At 33.2% G+C, this 17,783-nt stretch overlaps 1 long non-coding RNA gene across 1 annotated transcript in view; it reads right to left on the bottom strand.

The window, feature by feature from the left end:
• Positions 1-1,860: 1,860 nt before the first annotated feature.
• The window catches only part of LOC116485105 (uncharacterized), a 361,319-nt gene continuing 345,396 nt past the window's right edge, over positions 1,861-17,783 (bottom strand). Inside the window, exon 3 of the long non-coding RNA XR_004252751.1 lies at positions 1,861-2,172. This is a non-coding gene — a long non-coding RNA (uncharacterized LOC116485105). The remainder of the gene's footprint in view (positions 2,173-17,783) is intronic.

Raw genomic sequence — 17,783 nt, forward strand, 5'->3', positions numbered from 1 at the left:
CTTAGTTTTCTGTCATAACCTCATTAAATCTATTCATTTGGATAGCTGGTTCAGGGTGTGAGCAGAAAACATATGGGAGGCATTTGACACCTAGTATCATGTGTGAGAGACTGTTAATTAAGTTATGTCAAAACTACAAACATGATTATAATTTTACAAGTGTCTAGTGTCATGCTTTCCTTGAAATCAAAGCATGCATTAACCAACTAGAAAAATAATTACATTTTGTAGATTAAGGGACTGAAGCAAAATAATCCAGATGAGAATATTTTCAGAATGAGCATTGCAATTCTTCTATTTGAAAACATAAAGAGAAGGCCAAAAATTCTGGCCATCATTCTGATAGTATTCCTCACTGTAATTTATAGCTCTGTCAATGTCGGTAAATTGAATAAGTGGATGTCAATATGTCTAGTAAAATGGAGTCAGCGTTTAAAACACTGTTACATTAAGAACACTATTTTCAAAATTAGACTTCATAAACTCTTTCTTGGCAAGCTCTTAACTTTTCTTGGAAGCAGCCAAAAGTGGTTACATATTAGTGTGAGAGCAAAATTGTAATGCAGATGTGAAGGTCTTTTCAAAGAACAATCAATAGAAATGAGGTAACTGAATGAAAATCACAGGCTTAAGCGTCAATTTATCAGTAGATTTCCTTTAGTAATAATCAAATTTAAAGTTGTGACCTTCAGTGGAAATAGTTGTTCTGACAAGTTCTTCCAAATTGAGAGTTAAAATCTGAGACTCTAAAAGAAAAAAAGTCTATTATTCCTCCTCTGTTTTTTTTTAAAACAAACACATATACAAACTAAAAAAATACTAAATAATCCAGTTACATGACTTGGATATTATGTGTAGTTTTGACCTGATTAATTAAAGGGCCAAAAATAGTTATTGAGATAGGGAAAAACACAAATCACATTTTAGATTTGTTTTGATATGGAGTAATAATATAATTTTCTTGGACTTTCAACCTAGTACAATATCATCTTTAACTTTTACTAAGAAAATATTTGCTTTTCTATTATTGAGTCAAACTACTTCAATTTATTGTATATATCTTATCCCATGTTATTTATAGAGCATCCTTGGAGGAGTTTCTCTAATTAAATATATCTTATTAAAATAAATTTGCTTGGGGGCATAGGCTTTTTCTTCTTCCTGAAAGCACTGTATTTACTAAAATATTTCCAATATCTAACGTGACTCTGATCTGTGTGGTGAAATATAGGATTATATTTCTCCCACACAAATATTTTTCTAATCTAAGATACTCAGATCACAGTTCTAGAATTCTAAAGATTTGGCAAGAACAATTTAATACATGCAAACTATGATTAATTAAATGTCCACATTATTATGTTTTGCACATTTTAAACTCTTTTCATTGAGGTGTTAGAGACAAGGCTATGAAAAAAATATTGCTAATGGGATTCCTAGTAGATGGCAAATCAGATCTATGTGCCAGTTCTCCTGGCTCAGGAAGTGGCACCACCTGATGGTGCCCTCTTTCTTGATTCTGTGGCCCAACTGAGAAATAAGTGTAGATAAAAAAAGCTATGTCATAAAATTAGCCATGAATTATGCAGTCAATAGTGTTAAGCATTAAATTATAGAAAATGTTATTATGATTAAGACTCAGTTAAACATTAGAAATTTTGAGATCTAAATGTGGTCTTATTACTCAACATGCTATTCTACTATTTTTGAAGGTAAGGACAAAAACGCTAAGAATTTAGTGGAAAATAAAGAAAGCAACATTTTGAAGATGATAATATAATATTTCTTGTAAAAGAGGTTTTCACATGACAAGCCTGGAATATAATTGTAAGGAAAGTTCTGTAAAATATAATGAAATGTAATTGTAAGTTAAATTCTTTAAAAGTTTGATGGCTAAAACTATAATACAAAATAATAATATACATATAAAACATACCCATTATTATATTTAAAAATTATAAGTGATATAAAGATTCTGATGTGAATTTCTAGGTTTCTGTCCTTTTATATAAATTATTTAAAACACTAACACAGGATTAGCACATATATGGAATTTCTTCAGGTTGGGTCTTCTGTGTTCTGCTCATTGACTTCTATGAGTCCTGAATTATTGTGTATGCTCTTCATAAAGATAGAGCCATACTGGTCTGGTTTATTGTTGAGTCCCCAGGTCTAATATAAAACATAGAATACAGAACTCACTTAGTAAATATGGTTGAGTAAACAATCCATATTTGGAAATGGCTGCCACCTTTTACATAAAGGGTAGAGCCATAATTAAATCCATAATTTCTAAAAATTTATTAAATAACATAGTTTTGGTATTTGATATTCCTAAGAAATTTAATCTTAATCTCTGCAAAATATATGCCACTATATACTGTCTATCTAAAAATTTTTGATTTCTTTGCAAGAAATTGAGTTAAATGAGTTAAAATAGGTGGTGCTCTTTGACCAGTGCATATCACATATTTTTAAATTTTAATTTTAGAGCAGTTTTAATTTCACAGCATAATTAAGAGAAAGGTGTACAGATTTCCCATAAATCCTTTGCCCCTCCACATGCATTCATTTTCCTGTTATCAACATCCACCACCAGAGTGGTAGATTTGTTACAATGAACGAACCTGGATTTACACATCATTATCACTTAAGGTTCATAATTTACACTGGGTTTCATTGTTGGTATTTACATTCTATGGGTTTGGAGAAATGTATAATGACATGTATTCATCATTATAATATCATAAAGAGTATTTTCACTGCCCTAAAAATCCTTCATGTTCTGCCTGTTCATCCCTCCCTCCCTCCTCTCAACCCCTGGCATCCACTGTTCTTAATTACTGTCTTCGTATTTTTTATCTTTTTCAGAATGTTACATAATTGGAATATGCAGTATATAGACTTTCAGGTTAGCTTCCTTTACTTAGTAATATGCACCGAATTTTTCCCCTTTTCATATCTTGGATGTTCATTTTTTTTTAGTGTTGAATAATATCCCATTGTCTGCAATTACCAAAGTTTATTTATCCACTTACTCACTGAAGGACATGTTGGTTATTTCCAAACTTTAGCAGTTATGAATATACTGCTACAAATATATATGTTGAGGTTTTAGTGTAAACATTATGTTTTTAACTCCTTTAGGATAATATCAAGAACAATTGCTTGATTGTACGGTAAGAGAGTGTTTTGTTTTGTACACACCTGACAGTTGTATTTCAAAGTGGTTATACCAGTTTGCACATTCCCATCAACAAATAATTTGAGTTCCTATTGTCTACATCCTTTCCAGTATTTCATGCTGTTAGTTTTTCAGATTTTGGCCATTGTAATAGGTGTGCAGTGGTATTTCATTGTTGTTTTAATTTGTATTTCCCTGATGACAAATGATGTGGAACATGCTTTTATATACACATTTTCCATCTGTGTGCCTTCTTTGGTGAGGTGTCTGTCTAAGTATTTTGCCCATTTTGTAATTGGGCTGTTAATTTTCTTTCTTTCTTTTTTTTTTTTTTTTTTTGAGGCGGAATCTCGCTCTGTCGCCCAGGCTGGAGTGCGGTGGCGCGATCTCTGTTCACTGCAAGCTCTGCCTCCCGGGTTCATGCCATTCTCCTGCCTCAGGCTCCCGAGTAGCTGGGACTACAGGCACCAGCCACCACGCCCGGCTAATTTTTTGTATTTTTAGTAGAGACGGGGTTTCACCATGTTAGCCAGGATGGTCTCGATTTCCTGACCTTGTGATCCGCCCCCCTCGGCCTCCCAAAGTGCTGGGATTATAGGCATGAGCCACCGCGCCCGGCCAAATTTTCTAATTGTTAAATTTTTAGGGTTCTTTGTATACTTCGGATGACATTCCTATACCAGATGCATCTACTGCAAATATTTTCTCTGTCTGTGGCTTGTCTTTACTTTCTCTGCACATTGTCTTTCACAGTGAAAAATTCTAAATTTTAATAAAGCCGAACTTATCAAATATTTCTTTCTTGGTTTGTACCTTTGATGTTGTATCTGAAAAGTCATTATTATACCTAAGGTCATCTTCATTTTCTCCCATGTTATCTTCTAGGAGTTTTAAAGTTTTGCATATTACATTTAGGTCTATGTTAGTTTTTTGTGAAAGATGTAAGGCCTGTGACTAAATTAGTTTGTTTATGTGTGGATGTTCAGCACCTTTTCTTTTTTTCTTTTCTTTTTTTTTTTTTTTTGAGATGGAGTCTCGCACTGTCACCCAGGCTGGAGTGCGAGTGCAGTGGTGCTATCTCGGCTCACTGCAAGCACCGCCTCCCAGGTTCATGCCATTCTCCTGCCTCAGTCTCCCAAGTAGCTGGGACTACAGGTACCTGCCAACATGCCTGGCTAATTTTTTGAATTTTTAGTAGAGATGGGGTCTCACCGTGTTAGCCAGGATGGTCTCGATCCCCTGACCTCGTGATCCACCTGCCTCGGCCTCCCAAAGTGCCTTTTCTTGATAAAACAATTTTTGTTCCATTTTATTGCTTTGCATTGTTATAAAATATTAGTTGACTATATTTATGGTGGTGGACTCCTGGGCTCTGTATTTTGTTCCATTGATCTATTTGTGTATTATTTTATCAATACCACATCACCTTGATTAATTTAGTTTTGTTGTAAGCCTTGAAGTTGGGTAGTGTAAGTATTCCAACTGTGTTATTCTTTTTCAATATTGTGTTGGCTGTTCTATGTTTTATGCCCCTCTATATAAACTTTAGAATCAGTTTATCGTTATCTACAAAATAACTCACTGGCATTTTTATTGGGATTGCATTGAATCTACAGATGAATTTGGAACAAAACTGACATTTTGATAATATTGAGTCTTCTTATCCATGAAAATGGAAGATCCCTCTATTTATATAGTTTTGTAAAATTTCATTTATTATAATTTTGTAGTTTTCCCTATATAGATCTTGTATATATTTTGTTAGATTTATACATAGGTATTTTATTTTTTGAAGTATTTATGAATATGATGTTGTGTTTTTAATTTCCTATTCCACTTTTTTAAAATTACTGGTATATAGGAAAGTGATTGGCCATTTTTTATTTGCCCAGGCTGGAGTGCAGTGGCAGATCTCAGCTCACTGCAACCTCCTCCTCTCAGGTTCAAGCAATTCTTGTGCCTCAGCCACCCAAAATAGCTGAAATTACAGGTATGTGCCACCACAATTGGCTAATTTTTGTATTTTTAGTAGAGACAGGGTTTTACCGTGTTGGTCAGGCTGGTCTTGAACTCTTGGCCTCAAGTAAGCCACCTGCCTCTGCCTCCCAAAGTGCTGGGATTACAGGTGTGAGCCATCACACCCAGCTGGAAAGTGATTGACTTTTATATGTTCATCTTGTATTCTGCAAACTTGCTATAATTACTTACTTCTAGAAATTTTTTTGTCGATTCTTCTGGATTTTCTACATAGACAATCATGTCATCTGCATGCAAATACAGTTTTACTGCTTTTTTTTGGAATGTGTATACCTTTTATTTCTTTTTTTTATCTTATTGCGTTAGCTAGTACTTCCAGTACAATACTGAAAATGAGTCATGAGAAAGGACATACTTGCCCTATTCTGATTTTAGTGGGAAAGTTTCTAGTTTCTCACCATTAAATATAATGTTAGGTGTAGATTTTCTGGATAAATAGTTTACCCTATTGAGAAGGTTTCCCTCTATCCCTCGTGTACTTAGAGAGGTGGGTTTTTAAAATCACAAATGGGTGATGAATTTTGTTATGTGCTTTTTCTGCATCTATTGAAATAATCATGTATTTTTTAGCTCCCTGTTGATTTTATTGATCTTTTCGAGAACCAACTTTTGATTTTGTTAATTTTCTCTATTGATCCCCTTTGTAAATTTTATCAGTTTCTGCTCTAATTCTTATTATTTCTTTTCTTTTGCTTACTGTGGATTTAATTTGATCTTACTCTCCTAGTTTGTAAGGTATAAACTTAGTTTACTAATTTTATATTTTTATTCTTTTCTAATATATGCATTCAATGACATAAATTTTCTTCTAAGCATTGCTTTTGTTGCATTCCATAGATTTTGATAAGTTGTGTTTCCATTTTTTATTTATTTCAAAATATGTTTCATTTCTGTTATTTGTTTCTTTGATCCATGTGTTATTAAAATTGTGTTGTTTAATCAACATGTATTTTGAGATTTTCCAGTAATCCTTCTTTAAATGATTTTTAGTTTAATTCTTTGGAGTCTGAGAGCAAACATATTCTTTTAAATTTTTTTTATGTGTGTATTGTTGCTCATAATGTGTCCTTTTTGAGGGAGTGTTTCATAAGAACTTGAGAAGAATGTGAATCCTGCGGTTGTTGGATAGTATGTAGATGCTGATTTTATCCAGTTGATTGTTGGTGTTTTGTTCAACTATGTCATCACTTATTTTCTGCCTAGTGGATTTGCCCATTTTTGATAGTGGGGTGTCAAAGTCCCCAACTGTGATAGTGGATTCATTACTTTCTTCTCACAGTTTTGTTAGTTTTTGCCTCACATAGTTTGATGCTTTTTTTCATTGTCTACATATTAAGGATTGTTATGTCTTTTTAGATAATTGATTCCTTTCTCATTATATAATGCCTTTTTTATCCACAATAATTTTTCTTGCTTTGAAGTCTGCACTATTCAGAATAATATAGCTACTCCTGCTTTCTTTTGATAAGTGTTTGTATGGTTTATTTTTCTCCATTGATTTACTTTCAATATATATGTGCCTTTATATTTAAAGTGAGGTTCATTTGTAGACAACTTATAGTTGAGTATTATTTTCAGATCTATTCTGACAATCTCTGTCTTTTAATAGGTACATTTAGGAAATTGAAAATAATCAGTTCCAACTGACTATTGATATAGTTAGATTAATAACTATCATATTTGTTTACTCGTTTTTTATTTGCTGCCCTTGTTCTTTGTTCCATTTTTTTCTTTGACTCTTTTTCTGTCTTTCTTGACTTTAATTGAACATTTTATATGATTTAAGTTTTTTCCTTTCTTAGCATATCAATTATACTTATTTAAATACTTTTTAAAATGGTTGTCCTAGAGTTTGCGATATACATTTCCAATGAATCAAAATCCACTTTTAAATAACACTGCAACCCTTCTTAGGTAGTGCATGTGCCTAATAATAAACTAATAATCCTAATTCTTTTACACTGTCCTTTGTATCATTGCTATCATTTGTTTTACTTATAAATAAATACATGTAACCCACAGTCTTTGGATACTCCACTCCATTTTATTCAGCCTGTGTTCTCTTTCTTTTTAGTTTCCAAGGTTTCTATTGCTAAATTCTCAAGCTCATAGATTTTGTCTTCAGCCATGTTGAGTCTACTGATAAGTTCATCAGTGACATTCTTCATTTCTACTATGGTATTTTTTTTTTTTATCTCTATCACTTCTTTTTGGTATTTTCTTCAGATTTCCACCTCTCTTCTGATGTTTCTTATCTGGTTTTGTATGCTGTCTACTTTATCCATTATAGCACTTGGCATATCAATCATAGTTGTTTTAAATTTCTGGTGTTATAATCCAAACATTCCTATCATGTCTGGTTCTGATTCTGGCTCTGTATCTTCAGATTGTCATGTTTTGCCTTTCAGTGTGCCTTGTAATTTTTTCTTGATTGTGAGACATGATGTACTGGGTAAAAGGAAATGCTATAAGTAGGCTCTTAGTACTGTGACAGTAAGGTGTCAGGGGAGTGGAAGCATTTCATAATCCTATAGTCTCAGTCTTGTAGTGAGCCTGAGCCTCAGAACTGTGAACTTCACACGTGTTTCCCCATTTTGTTTCGTTTTTTTTTTTTTTTTTCATCTTTCTCAGCAAGGGCAGGATAGCTAGAGTGGGCTGGAGTTGGGTCTTTCACTTCCTCCAGATCAATTAGAGTCTGATAATACCCCAACAGGTTAGGATGAGGTAGACTAGTTTCTCCTGAGGGCAGGCCTTTCTAAGAGCAGAGTGTTTTGGCGTACTTCAGTATCACTCATTTTTCCCTCCCCCTGCCGGTAGCACCAGGAGATTTTTCCCCAATATTTACTCTGGAAACCTGGTTGAACTCCTAGAGGTAAATCTCACACTGTTGTGGGAGACCCTCATATGACTGGATTCATCTAGAGTTTTTAAGTGTCAGACTTATCCGCACTGAGCTCCCAACAAGGGATCAATTATAGTACATATTTTGCTAACCCACCATGGCACTGGTCCCCATGGTCGTTTCTGCCCCAGTAAGCCATTCTTCTCTCTATTCACTTGTCTATCACTTCCATCTTGAGGGCAGCAATTTGCCCTGTGTCCTCACTGCTCTTAAGCAACCAAAAAGTGTTCTTAATTTTTCGGTCTGTTTGGTTTTTACTTGTTGTTAGGTTGGAGTGGCAACCTCTAAGCCCCTTATATACAGAACTGGAAAGTGGAAGTTCTTTGCAAACGTATTTATTGTCGCTTTTTACTGACTCTGACCTGAGCATGCTGGGTACTATTTTTCTGCATGTTGATGCAGCATGGAGAATTTTGTTGTTGTTGTTGTTGTTTTGTTTGCTTTAATAAAAATAAATAACTTCCTGAATGAAGTCAGAGTAGAAAACTGATAGATTATTCAGTAAAAACATGTATTCTGTGATATTATAAGACTTTCTTTTGCTCATTTAAGTCTTTTTTTGTTTTGTTTTTGCTTCTGATTTTCAGGATGAAAATGGTTTCTGTGGCTTTGTACTGAACAACTGATGCATTAACTCACACCAGCAGTGGGTGTCTTGTGCAGAATAAAAGGTTACCTCTCCAGAAAGGGATTCTTACACTAACCAATTTTTAATGTCGTGGCTTCAGTGACCAATTCATTCTCTAGCAGAACTATAGTGCTGGTCACAGAGTAGCAGTCCACATTACAACCTTTTGGTCACTTTGAAATACTCTTATCTGCTTCAGATAAATTAGTTTGGGTTCTAATTTGGAGGGAAAAAATGGAGTTTATGGAATCTCAAGCTCATTCCCATCTTGTCATTCCATGATAAATCATGTTGGTTACAAAGCCAATTGTCCTTTGGGGGCAAATATAAAATTGCTCTACAAATATATCAGAGCCATACATCTACTGCTCCTGGTAAATGTTTGCTTTTTAAACTCAGTCTCAATGTAGATACATTTCAGATATGTAAAACAACTTGGATGCTGGTGATAGCTAAAAACAAAAAAATACTGTCCTTTATTCCTTTAATTATAGACATTAAGTGGTATTACTAGAGAATGGAAAAAAAAAACCTCTCATATTGTTTTGTAAACCCAAAAAACCCTCATATTGTTTTGTAAACCCAGGCCCGAGTCTCAGTCATCATATATGTCAGTGGACTGGATATTTTAACTGAAGTCTTTTGTTTATCCTAAAACTTATTTGAAAAAGAATGAGACTATTTTACTGACAACCACTTTACCAAATCAAAAATAAAAAGCTTGCAGGTTTTAATTCTCTTCAGCTAAATAAGAATACAGATTAGTAACTTATATGGCTCAGGTTATATGGTATGTTTATTGTGCTATAAAATGCTATAATTGGAGTTAAAGGTATATAATTCTGTAAACAAAAATAGGAATGTTTTTACCTATGCCAGTTTTCTGACATCTAGGTAGGCTTTGCCTACGTTTGGGAATGAAAAAGATCTATATTTGTAGCCTGTCTCCAATACATTAGCTGTAAGACTCATAGTATGTTCTGTGAAAATTAACTAAGATAAAATACTTGAAATTACGTAGCATACTGTTTTTATACTGTAGTTTTAAAAATTGTAGATTTCTTTTCTTTTGTTTTGCAATTATTCAATTCACTGTCTTTCACCTAAGCCACAATGAGATCAGCAAGAGAGTGCTAAGATACCATGTTTTCTATTTTCACTGTGGAGGACTTTTGGCTATGAATAATACCGGTGAAATATAAAGGACAGTACCCACTTTCAATAAGTCTATAATCTCATCATGACACAAATAAATGTCTGTATGCCCAATGACACAGGAAACAATCAGCATGAGAATTAAGAGAAGCAAATGAACCACTGTGGGCCACAAGAGTAAGATAATTATAATAGCTAATATTGAAGACTATCTATTATGTCACTTAAAACAAAGACCCAAAGAAATAGATCTGAAGTATTAATAGTCATTTTACAACAGTGGAAATCAAGGTTTAGAAATGATGTCTTGGCTGAATATGGTGGTTTACGCCTGTAATCTCAGCCCTTTGGGAGGTTGAGGTGGGAGGATTGCCTGAGGCCAGGAGTTTGAACCAGCCTGGTCAACATATCAAGACCCCCATCTCTACAAAAGGGGAAAAAAAAATAGCTGGGCGTGGCAGCACACATCTGTACTTTCAGCTACTCAGGAAGCTGAAGCAGAAGGATTGCTTGAGCCTGGGAGTGTGAGGCTGCAGTGAGCCACCATCACGCCACTGCACCCCAGCCTGGGTGACAGAGCAATATGGTATCTGGAAAAAAGAAAAGAAACAAAAGAAAAGAAAAGGAGAGGAGAGGAGAGGAGAAAAGCCATCTTGTCTAAAGTCACTGAGTGGTACAGCAAGATTTGGAATATAGGAAGTCTGACAAAAGAGTTTGTGCTTAATAATCACAAAGTACAATTTTCTTTTGGTTAAATATTTTTAGGCAACAAAGGAGGCATCAAGTTAATCTATATAAACCATAGAGCCAGAGCAAAGCAGAAAGTACCGACTCATTCAAAATGTGGTACTGTGGGAGCAGCCGAAGGCTTGTCCTATTATAGGGGAGGGTTTAGATTGAAATATTCAAAATGGGAAATTTAGAAATGAAAGAAGAAACCTTTGAATTCACATAATAGATAAATTAATTCAAGCTTCATCTAAAAATACGCATGCAAACATATACCTTTTCAAAAATTATGACCACAAGTGTGCAGAATTATTTTGCAATTCTAATTCTTTAACATCTTTCTTTTCCTCAAAATTAGCTGGGAACTTCCAGAATCAACTGTCATTGATGAAATGTTGTAACAGTAGTGCTATGGCTTACTGCATAGAGTACCTCAATTTAGTGAAAACTGGCCCACTATACTGATAACCCATTATCATTATGGTTACTCTGAGGCAAAGCAATGCAATAAATTTCTACTTGAACCTGCAGAAAAAAATTTAGTACAATTTAGGAATGTGCTATTTATTTTGAAAGTTTTTCATTGCTATATTATGTAAGATTTGTACTAATAATTTCAAATTCATATTCTAAACGTACCATTTCCAGATATATTAGCTATAGTTTTTTGTTGTTGTTGGAAAGATGAGACCTGTTTGAGTGAGGAAGGAAAGCCTTTTCATATTACTATTAATATCTTAACATCATACAGCACAGAAGGCTGTGTCCATGTAAATAGTATAGATGTGAAAAGTTCATAGAGATTTTCAAAGAAATAATAACTTTGAATAAGACTCTAGCTGTCTCCCAGATTAATATTAGCTCATGTAATCCGAACATATTCCATTGACTCTATGGTGATTTCGTTTCCATGAACTATTCTTATATTGACTTTAATGTATACCATCAATGATGAAATTCAGTCATACATGCACTCAGTTAATCTGTTGTGCAGGCAAAACAAACAAACAAGAAAACAAACAAACAAAAATTATTCTCTTTCTGTCTTTGGAGACTAGCTGCGTGCATTAATAAACACTAGGAAACTTAAACATACATTCAAAGGGAAACAAAAATCCATTTGAATAAGGCCGCATCCTATGACAGTTTCTTTCTCTCTATATATATTTTTCTATATATCTACATATATATTTCTCTCTGTGTATATATGTATGTATGTGTATATATGTATGTCACTGTATACATATATATATATAGAGAGAGAGCAAGAGAGAGAGGGAGAAAAGAGAGAAAGGACTTTCAGAGGATACAGTCTTATCTAAATAATTGTTCTCTCTTTTTTGAATGTATGATTATCAAGCACCCTGGTGCTTTACTAATGCCTACAGTTTTATTCTGTCACATACTCTTCACTTTTAAATGATAAATTGACGAAATTCAATAAAGCTTCCTTAGAGTTCTTTTATTCAGCACCTGCTATTTTTGGCACTCATGAAGAATTTTGTATTTAGTATAAATCATCAAACCAAATTACATAAACACATCTGTTCATCTAAGATACTTTATAAACAATAAAAAATGGTTACAATAGGCTGGCTAATTTCTCAACAACATTAATTGTGAAAATTCTCTGTTTTTGGAGTACAAAGGCAAGATTATACTTTTCAGTAGGTAAGAAGTTGAAAGTATTTGCACAACACCTTTACTCTGTTTTAACAGCAGTGTATTAGATTATAACTGTTTGATTCTGATGGCAAAAGCAAAATATGAAAATCTAATTGCACGTAAAAGCAAAGATGGGAAGAGACTTTGAAAGACCAAATTAATCATTCTACATTTATAACTAGAACATATCTGTACTTATAATATCTGATGATACGCATACTTTTATAAAAAGATAGTGATTATACCAGATCTTGAGTTTGTTTTCCTTCCTGTAAGGAACTTTCTCTCATTGGCTTTATGTTATTTTCATTAATGAAGGAAGACTTCATTAATGTCCCTCAGAAAAACTTCCTTCAAAACCAACCACTGGAAACTTGAAATCTATCTAATCAAAATATTCCACTTTAGGAGCAACACCCACTCATTTCATTACTATAAGCTTAATGGTTTCAGAGGAATAGCATTTAATATTCTCTTTGAATCTGATTTTTCAAAATCAATTAATGCTTAATTCTAATTTCAGTTCTTCTGGGCCATTGATTCTTTTCCTCATTAGGTTCTTTTAATCACTTGACTTCCTCAAAAAGCTACAGTTCAAGTTTCTTACAGAAAATTTTCTTATAAAAAAATTAAATAAATATAAATGTAACTACCTAAATATACCTTCACTATTAAATTTTTCCCCTGTCTTTGTGTAGTGTAAAGAACTGTATACCAGACAAAACAAAATATTACCAATTCTTTTGGCATGTATCTCTTCAACCTTCAAGAGTAACTTTAATGCAATTTGGGACTTTATAAAAATAGTAAATACAACGGTTGTGACCAAGTCCTGTCATAAGGAGGACTTTTATTCAAGATATTGAGACAGACTAAAAATCACTTTATACACTGTCAGATACATGAATACCTATTTTCTTAAATGGTTATAGTTCTTCACTTAATTTGGATTATGTGCGTGTGTGTAAATTTTGTTGTCATCTCTATGGAAGGTATACTCATCCTTTTTATTTTGCTTAATGTCTCAAAAATATATCTTCATAAATGTTTCCATTTTGAGAACATTATTTTACAACGTTATTTCTAGAACTAATCTCCATATTCTGTCAAATCAATTCAACAGTCTGTAAGATCCATAAACTACCAGAGATTTAAAGGCAAATAATTATTGATCAGGCTTAGGGAGACTGACAAAGTCAGTGGCGATTGAGTTAAAACACTCATTTAGTGATTGATTTATTCTTTCAACAGCTTGAACACCTTCTATGAATGTAGCAAATGACCGAGATGTTTGCATGGTCTTATGAAGTCTATTATCTCATGACATTAAGAATTGGAGCAGCAAAAATACTATATCTCTTCTCATCATTCTCCCTTCCCTGCCTCTCACAAAAACATTTTTTCTTATTTTATTAGTTCATAAAAAGAGATGAAAATTTATTTGATGAAATTATTCCTTTAATTGATGAATGTCATTGTGAATCATTACTTCTTTTTTCAGAGCTCATTGCTAGTATACCTATTAAAATTACTTTCATATGTCTTTGTATTCTTATCAATTTTATCACAAATTAATTTATATTCATCCTCTTCTACCAATCATCACAAAAGTTCCCAGAAGGTGAGGTATTTTTCAAATCTAAATAATCTAAATAACTTTCCCTACATAGCACCACACAAGGGTCTCAGATGGAATGGAAGTTTGTCAAAGAAGAGCCAAGAGCTTAATAAGAATAAATAATATTCAAATTCTCAAGTCATCTGGAGAGCACTTCCTTTCTAAGACATGTTTCTGTAGATCTATTTTCAAGAACAAAGATAACTCTTGCTTATTCTAAGTCATTTATCTACCTTACTGCCATTTAATGTCGGTTCTCTAAACAGCTCATGACCAAATGTTTTTCCATATATATATGGAAAAGAATATATATATATACACACACACACGTACACATATACATATATATTGCTCATAGAATTCTGAAGAGAATAGGAAGGCACTGCTGGAAGGAAATACACTCTTGATAGAGAATAATGTGTTACCATTCTGTATATAATGTGTTACCAAATGTATATAAAATTCAAACAGGAAGCACAACCTCAACCAAAAGAACAGGCCTTCAATTTTGGAAGTTCCAGCACAGGAAAACTACTGTGAGATGTATTCTTGAGCCATCATGCAGCTTCCGCACTCTTGATATTATATCAAAGGACCTAATTTTGTCAAGCAACTTTAAGATAATTTGATTAGGTCTTACAAAAATTCTTTCACATAATCCTAGAGCAACACTGTAAGAAGGGTATTATCTCAAGTTTCCAGAAGAGGAAACTGGCATGAAAGAGACTAAGAAATTACCTCAGGCCACACAGTGAGTAAGTGAAGGACTGATATTGGAACATAAATTAATTTGACTCAAAATCTGTATTTTTCCACTGATATATATGTTTACTAGATTCAGACAATTATTAAAAACGAGTTAGGTGGTATTACAGAAATAAAGATGAGTCAGCTGGTGTTTTCACCTCTATTATTATTACTTAATGTTATTATTTATTATAGAACATATGCACTGTAAAACTATTTTCCTAAAATTTTGACATATATTTATCCAAAAGCAAGCAAACATTTTAGACTGTCACTGTACTCCAAAGTGGTTCTTAACCATCAGTATGAACCAGTCACAAGAACTTAAAAAATCTAGATGCCCAAGATCAAACGAGACATTGTGATTTAATTAATGTGAATTGAGAGACTGATATAAAAACTAATGTGAATGACATATATATGTACATATATATGCACATGTACCTATACATTTCCCAGGATTGAGAATAACAGAACCACCATATTTGTAATGCAAATGTGCACAGTATGTGATGCAGAAAGACCCCTTTAATAATGATTTTTGATGTGCCCTATTTCTAGAGAACATTTTTGAAAATATTGATTTTTTGATTATCTGTGAACACCATAAGTATGAACAGTATATGTTGAGTCTCCCTCTTTTATTAAAGCACAGACAGAATAGGTTAGGATATTCTGGAACAGCAAACAGCCCCAACATCTGAGCAGCTGAACATAATGGTTCATTTATCATAGGTGGTAAATCCATGGTGATTCCTACTACCTATTCAGGACTTCAAAATAAGATGGAATTATGCTAATTGCTTCTGTCTTGTGATCTCCTTGATTACTGTGATGAGGTAAGAAATTACACAAAGACGTATGAAAGTAATTTTAATAGGTATACTAGCAATGAGCTCTGAAAAAAGAAGTAATGATTCACAATGACATTCACCAATTAAAGGAATAATTTCTCATATATGTAAAACATATAAACACCATGTATAGTAGTATGTAGGCTTAGAAAAAAAGTATTTGATAAAAGAAATGGTGGCATGGTGTCATTTAAGCTGAACTGTAAGGGTCAGGCAAAATGACTAATGCAGTATCAATGTAAGTAATTGGATAGATATGGAGAGATGTATAGGGTGTTGGGAAGATTAAGTGATTCAACTTAAGTCAACAAAGTCTGCATGAGCAGGAAAGTATATGTTACAGCTTGATTAAGAAGTATATATTATTTTGTTTTTAAGGTTTAAGCTCATTCTGTAAGCAAAATTTCTTGAGCTATGGTTGATATGATCGTGTCAGTCTTTTAAACAGTTAATTAAATATGGAAAAGATGTGTAACAAGAAACACTTCTAAGAGGTTATTGAAGTGTCTTGTAATAAATGATGAGAGGTGAAACTAAATCAATACCATAAAAGAAAGGAGATGAATGCCAAATACATTTGTGGGTAGAAGCCCTTATCTATTTATCATGGAAGAGAGTGAGAAATTTAAAAAATAGGTTGTGGATTTAAGCATGGGTGATCGGGTGTTAAATCGGTGCCTTTATCAAAGACAAGATAGTTAAAATACAGACTATATTGTGTGGAGGAATACAATGAATGTAACTTTATATATTTCAGAATATGGGTTTGGAAAAGAGAATTGCTTCAATTCAGCAGTCAGGGCTTTCCTTACCCTGATTAGTCAAATTCAGTGAATCTTATTCCAGCAAGATACAGTGAAAATTCTGTAACTCTCTGAGGTCAGATTTGACTTAAACCAAAGGTCCTCTAATCTCTTATGTGCTGTATTTGATTTTCTTGTCCAAAACCTTATCTGAGTTTGGCTAAATTGATCCCCAGCATGAGCACACTTCCCGATGTCTGACTGCTAGACTGTTTCTGAACAACCTTTCCTTCTTGACCTCTACATTTGTCAAACTTCTTTATCTGTACCACCACACCAGCTTGCTATTTATTACTTCTGTTAGTACCCCTTTCTTATATCTACTTTGATTCTCCTGGACCTGGATGTCACTATTTTATTCTTAACACTGTCTTTGACCCAGACATAGAGCTTTTACCTCACTCTTAGATTATATAATACGTAACAAAGAAGCATCGTGGTAGAAATTTAAGATAGAAACAGACCACCTTGATAAGCCTATGAGGACAATTCACTACCTTAGTAACTTTTTTATCGAATTGGAGGTCATAAATAACATCTTAGGATAGAATTGACCAAAAATAAGGGCCTCATTTAGATGCCTGGTAAGCATGAGCATTTGAAAAAACTTAAGTTTTAAACTTAAGTTTAAAAGTATTTTAAATGACAATTTTAGTTCTCTTTCATACCCTAGTTAGACATTGAAAACAACTAGTATTAATTGGCAAGGGCACTTAAAAGCATCAATTTATACAATTCTTGGAAATCAGTATGTTCCAGGATACATAAACTCATGTCTGAAAGTTGCAATGATCCTTATGTGCTAATTCTGTAATTTATTTGAGGATAGGACGGCCACTTTTACTTGTTCAGTTCTGCTGTATATATGTCTACTGCTCTAAAAACAATAAACACTAAATGATGGGTTTATAAGTGGGACTGATATCAATAAAGTACATACATTATCTTAGCCTGAATTTCAGGCTATTTTTTCATGTACTTACTTTTCTGGTGAACCAAAAAACAAACAGAATCATTTGAAATATAGCAATGCTCTCCGTAAAGCACATGTAACTCCCAGAGGATGAGATTTATGTTTCTTTGAATGACAGTCAATGCTGTAAAAATTTAGTTAGAAGAATTGCAGGTCAGAGATCTTGGATGTGAGTGACATTGGCAACATAAAGAAATGATCAGGGAATAAGTTTTTTTGAACTTTGTCAGTCAATTTTTTTAAAGTCGGAAGTCTTATAAAGAAACATAAAGAAATAGTTTGTCAAATGCAGTTATATCCTAGAAAAATGGAAACAATATAAAATAATTAAAACAGAAAACAAAAGACATAAGCTGAGCATGAGCTCACAATTAGTGATAAAAAGAATATTTTTCACCTTTTATTTCGGTAGGACTTTTGATTCACTGAAGAGTTGCAAAGATAGTACAGAGTTCCCATGTGCTCTGCTTCTAGCTATTCCTAAGGTT

This window comes from Hylobates moloch, unplaced genomic scaffold, assembly GCF_009828535.3.
Source record: "Hylobates moloch isolate HMO894 unplaced genomic scaffold, HMol_V3 SCAFFOLD_16, whole genome shotgun sequence".
NCBI lineage: Eukaryota > Metazoa > Chordata > Mammalia > Primates > Hylobatidae > Hylobates > Hylobates moloch.